Genomic DNA, 6,013 nt, shown 5'->3' with positions numbered 1-6,013 from the left:
TTGCAACTGGAGAATCCTTTACCTCCCTCCATTACCTGATCCGGCTTGGGATATCTACAATCTCTGGAATAGTCCAACTGACCTGCCGGGCATTGTGGGATTGTCTAAAGGAGGAGTACATCCCACAGCCAACACAGGAAAGGTGGCTTGAGATTTCAAGAAATATGTCAGTTTTCTAATTGTGTTGGTGCAGTGGATGGGAAGCACATAAGGATTGTGAAACCAATTGGATCCAGATCTAAATATTCCAACTATAAGAAATTCTTCTCAATTGTACTGATGGCCATTGCAGACTCAAAATGCAAATTTATTGCAGTCGACATTGGTGTATCAGAATCCTGTCAGCACCGGCAGACTGCCGCGGGTGAGCAGGGTCACTCACCCAGACTACGGGAGGGCCTGGGGTCCGAAACTGCAGGGAAAGAACAGGACCTGCGACACTAAAGGTAGTAAAGAGTACAAGGACCTACGATCATGTGACCACAGGGGGCGTGGCTTAGCGTCCTGCTGCAGTAGATGACTGTAGGATTCTATTACAGGAATCCTGGCGTAAAGATTAGGGAAACTCAGGTCAGGCAAGTGGGGGGGTCATACATAGAGAGGGCAGCGTGGTACCAGAGGAGCAAGCAGAGAATAGTCAGAACATAAGCAATGAGTCATACACAGAGATAGCAACGCAATACAAGGGAGGCAGTCAGAGAGTAGTCAGGTCCAAGGCAAAAGAGTCATACACAGGAATAGCATAGCAGTACAAAAGGAACAGGCAGAACTCGAAACAGGGACAGAACAGGGGCAAAACCAAACAAGCATAAAGTATCACAGTCACAAAGCACACCTGGGTCACAAACACTCGGCCAAGGATCTGAGTATAAGCGACGAGGAATGAGTCCACAATGAGGCTATAAAAAGCCTCCCAGAATCTCAGAGTGAGGCCGTCCAGATTAACCTCTGAACTACCTAATCCCATGAACTAAGCAGATCATGACAGGTGCGTATGGTCGATCCAATTATTCTCAGGTATTCAAGATGTCCGCAATGGGCCGTCGTTTGTATGGAGAAAATTTTGAATTCCCATCTCCAAGACCACTCCCTGGAACCACAGGCCCACCAATGCCATTTGTGTGTGTTGGTGACGACGCATTTCAACTGTCTAAACATCTTTCGAAGCCATATGGAAGTCATGGAGAGTGCTGTTAACTGCCATAAAAATGAAAACTGAGACTGCGGATGAGGTGGTGAAGGCATGTGTGATCCTGCACAATTTTGTAATTTCAATGGAACCTGTTTCCATTGAAGGAAATGTTTGTGAAACCACCTTGTTGCATTATCACCAGACAAGTGTTCGGAGTACTGTGTCAGTGACACAAATGAGGGACACATTTGCTGATTATTTTGATCACCGGAAGGAAGAGTAGACTGGCAAGATGACAAGGTATAATATTTTTTTTTTTTAATTTTATACCAAGGTTGCTTTTTTGTATAACAAAAACTTTTGTAAATTTTCCTTTTTTTGTTTCAGAGTTTTGGTACCTTTACACCAATTTTGTGTAAAAAAGTGTTGTGTATTACCTGTACACCACCGGTGTACCTTGAACCTTTTTGTACCTTTACCGAAAAGTGTTGTGTATTACCTGTACACCACCGGTGTACCTTGAACCTTTTTGTACCTTTACCGAAAAGTGTTGTGTATTACCTGTACACCACCGGTGTACCTTGAACCTTTTTGTACCTTTACCGAAAAGTGTTGTGTATTACCTGTACTTGAACCTTTTTGAACCTTTACCTAAAAATGTTGTGTATTTCAGAGGGAGACACCACCAGTGTTTTTTTTAACAACACTAAAGAAAAAAATTAAACGACACAATAAAATTCTTTTGAACCAAAAAATAATTAATTTTTTTTAACAATTTTTAAAAAATTAGTTACAGATGCCGGTATTGTTGGGTGGAGATATCATTGGAGGAGTTAACAAGGCTGACCACATCGAGGGGGGGGGGGACTGGGAACTGAGTTGGTGAGGATCAGAAGTGGAAGGGGGGTTTAAAACATGAGGAATGGGACGGGAGTTGATGGACAGAGGAAGTTTGTGGGAACATTGAAGGTGTGGCTGGGGGTGGGTACGGTGAGGTCATTGGGGTATAATGCAATGGGGAAGGAAGGTACTGGGAAGAATGGAATGGGGAACTCGAGAAAAGAGAAGGAGTGGTGGGAGGATAGACGGTGGTAGGATGGACGGTGGTAGGATGGACGGTGGTAGGATGGACGGTGGTAGGATGGACGGTGGAATGAGAAGGTGATGGAATAGGTGCATGGGTAGGTTTGGAGTCCTGGGAGATTGCAGTCACTAGAGCATTGTGACAGCTTTGCATCACATTCATCTGCAGGTGAGGATTTAAATCTTCCATGTGCCGGACAACTGATTGAAAAAAAAATATGTCTCGGCGCTTGGTTTGACTCAGTATTCATCCTCTCCATATAACTTCTGAGTTCCATGATATTTTGATTATCATGTTCAACCCAGAAGTTATCTGTTGCCCTAAAAGTCGGAATGCATTCTGGATGGATGGATTCAGATTCAAACAGTCAGAGAAAAACATCCTTTCCTGACCTCTCAGACTCTGCCGTCCTGAACCAAAAGTTGGTCGAGATGTTGCGGCAGTGTCAGAGGGGTGGAGTAAAGGGTACTGTAAATCGTCACCTGCAGCTTCATGTGATGAAGTCTGCCCTGCTGTTCAAGTGCTGGTGGATGGGACAGAGGGATGACACAAGAGGGAAGGTATAGAGGGGTCGGATACCTCGATGTGGTCCCCGGTGGCGGTCTCCGAAGGGATCCCTCCAGAGGGAGGCAACTCAGAAGCAGGCTCCCAAGTGCTGCAGATGGTGCTATAAAAGAGAAAAAAATATATATTATTGATATTTCATTGACCTTGCTGAAAAAAAAATTAGGTTAAACATGTAAACATTTGTACTACAGAAATGGTGTGTGGAATATTTACCTTCTGCTCACCATCGTCAACCGGAGGAACAACAGGGCTCTGTAGAGTTTATACTGGCTGCTCCTGCGTCCTCTCGATACACTCGGGGCCTGCATCTCCTTGTTGAAGTCCCTCTTGAAGCGATCCCTGAGTGACCGCCACCGTATGATAACCCTGTCACCTGTGAAGCAAAAAAAACAAACAAAATAGTTAATATTCAACACTTCACATGCTGTAATATGACTTACTGAAATTGGAATACTTACGCACTAAATCCTTGTCCCTCGCATCGAGCTCCTCCTAGTTCTCTATAACCTCAAAGCAGACTTCATCCCAAAGCCATCGGGTGGTTGGTCGGTCGGCATGGTGGCGGTCCGCCATGTCCCACAGCGGCTCCTGCTGTTGCACAGCCTCGATGAGGGTGTCCACATCTATGATCCCCTCTTCAAATGGTCTGTTGGGAGCACGCTGTGAAACCTGTGAAAAAAAAATGGAATATTAAATTCAGACACATGAGGTTCATTAATCAATTACCCAAATAAAGTGTTACTTACTGTTCGCTGACCGCCGGAAGCATCACTTCGACAACGCTGGGATGTCCTGGGAGTCGCTCTAGTGCGGGCACCGGATTGTGAAGACTATAAAAAAAAAGACTATAAAAAAAAAACATGATTATGTGCTTGGATAGATGCGTAGTTATTGTGTGTGCTGTGATGAATGTTTGTGTTGGGTGTAGCATTATGTATGTCAGTATTTGTGTCTGCTAAACTTACACTCTGCGCGCCCCCTCCTTGCATTTCTCCACCCTGCATGTCTCCTCCTGGAAGCTCCCAAGATTCGGCTTCCTGTGAAAACATAATACATGCATATAGGGTTAAAAAAAAAGTGTAAAATAAGAGTAAAAAAAAAATTTATATTACCTCAGTTCGCTGATGCTGTGAGAGGGGCTCCCAGAAGAAGACATTATAAAGAAACTGCTGTGGCCTTGCTGGCAGTGCTTCCTGAACGGATCTGCAAGTATAAAAAGACTCTAGTCAAGCTACTATATAAAGGATAAAAAAGCTTTCAGGCCTTATACTTACTGGGAAAATTGAAGTGTTTTCAGAGGTCTCTGCTGCGGCCTGGCTGGCTTGTATCTGCTGCGGCCTTGCTGGCGGTGCTTCCTGAACGGATCTGCAAGTATAAACACACTTGTAATGCTACTATGCAAAATATAATAACAAAAAAAAAAGGTATGTTCAGATATATTTTGATTGAAAAAGCACCCCAAATAAATTTATGCCAAAAACACAGAAAAATATTAACTAATTGAATGTTTCCCCCTCCTGTTTAATTTAACGATTAACATTGAATGTTGATATGCGCAATGCGCAACCTTCCCAACCCTACACCTCGTGTTCCCCTTTAAAACAAAAAACCTTGGTATTGTATGTATACCCACACTTTCAAAGTGACCTGGTTTTGGTATTGCAGGTATACCCACACTTAAAGTGACCTGGTTTTACAATGATACCCACACTTAAAGTGGCCTGGTTTTGGTATTGCATGTGTGTTATTCCCTGCTGCAGAGTTAACTGAGAATCTATCAGTGAGCATACAGTATTCCACACTTAAAGTGACCTGGTTTAGGTATTACACGTATACCCACACTTAAAGTGACCTGGTTTAGGTATTGCACATATACCCACACTTAAAGTGACCTGGTTTAGGTACTGCACGTATACCCACACTTAAAGTGACCTGGTTTAGGTATTGCACGTATACCCACACTTAAAGTGACCTGGTTTAGGTATTGCACGTATACCCACACTTAAAGTGACCTGGTTTAGGTATTGCACGTATACCCACACCTAAAGTGACCTGGTCTAGGTATTGCACGTATACCCACACCTAAAGTGACCTGGTCTAGGTATTGCACGTATACCCACACCTAAAGTGACCTGGTCTAGGTATTACACGTATACCCACACCTTTAACCATGTGCTTTATTTTTATCCTCCTGTGTTCCCTTGCCATCCACATTCACCACCCTATCCCCCCTCCATCACGACTCATACACATCAGCCCCTCTATACTTCCCTTTCTCATGTACTGTACAGCTCCCATGCACTCCTCACCTTCCTGAGAAACCTCAGCCCATCTTGCCCAAACACATCGCAGAAAAAAACTACTTACAATTCCAACTACTATTTACTCTTTATCTTCCTACTCCTACTGATTTCAGGGGACATCTCCCCCTACCCTGGTCCACCATCCCCCAACCTCAACACCTACCCTACCTCATATCGAAACCATAATAATCTTATCAATATTACTTGCACTCCCTCATCGCCATCTTTTAATTGTGCCCTCTGGAATCCACGGTCTGCTTGTAACAAGCTTCCTTTCCTACACAACTACTTTCTGAACAACTCTCTTAATCTGTTGGCCCTCACTGAAACCTGGATTCAGGATTCTGACCCTGTCGCTCCTGCTGCCATTTCCTACGGTGGCTTACAATTCTCTCACTCCCCGAGACCCACAAACAGACATGGTGGTGGAGTCGGCATACTCCTGTCCCCACAATGCACTTTCCAGGTCATCCCCCCAGTTCCATCACTCTTATTCCCTTCTTTTGAGGTCCACACCATCAGGCTCTTCCGTCTCCTCTCCCTCACGGTAGCGGTCATATACCGGCTCCCAGGCTCACCCACCCACTTCCTTGACCACTTTTCAGCCTGGCTGCCGCACTTCATGTCCTCAGAACTTCCAACCCTCATCCTGGGAGACTACAACATCCCCATTAACAGCCCTACTTCCACATCTGCATCCCAGCTTTTATCACTAACCACCTCTCTAGGCCTCTCACAGCTTTCAACCTCTGAGACACACAAGGACGGTAACACCAATGATCTGGTCTTCGGCCGCCTCTGTTCAATCTCCCACCTAAATAGCGCACCGCTTCCACTCTCTGACCACAACATTCTCTCCTTCATGCTCACAAATCCTCGCACACCCCAGCTCACTCCTACCTACCACACAGTCAGAAATCTAAAAGC

At 44.7% G+C, this 6,013-nt stretch overlaps 1 long non-coding RNA gene across 1 annotated transcript; it reads right to left on the bottom strand.

Moving 5' to 3' along the window:
- Window positions 1-1,907: 1,907 nt before the first annotated feature.
- Window positions 1,908-4,087, bottom strand: LOC141059123 (uncharacterized). Its single transcript, XR_012222386.1, has 3 exons — window positions 3,530-4,087; window positions 2,997-3,452; window positions 1,908-2,883 (listed from the first exon to the last, which is right to left on the bottom strand). It is a non-coding gene; the product is annotated as an uncharacterized lncRNA (long non-coding RNA).
- Between the last annotated feature and the right edge of the window lie 1,926 nt (window positions 4,088-6,013).

The sequence above is a fragment of the Dendrobates tinctorius genome, unplaced genomic scaffold (genome assembly GCF_039654945.1).
Source record: "Dendrobates tinctorius isolate UK_male_01 unplaced genomic scaffold, ASM3965494v1 ptg000223l, whole genome shotgun sequence".
Taxonomy (NCBI): domain Eukaryota; kingdom Metazoa; phylum Chordata; class Amphibia; order Anura; family Dendrobatidae; genus Dendrobates; species Dendrobates tinctorius.
Note: the sequence above shows the minus strand (reverse complement) of the source record. Positions and strands in the feature narration are given on the sequence as shown.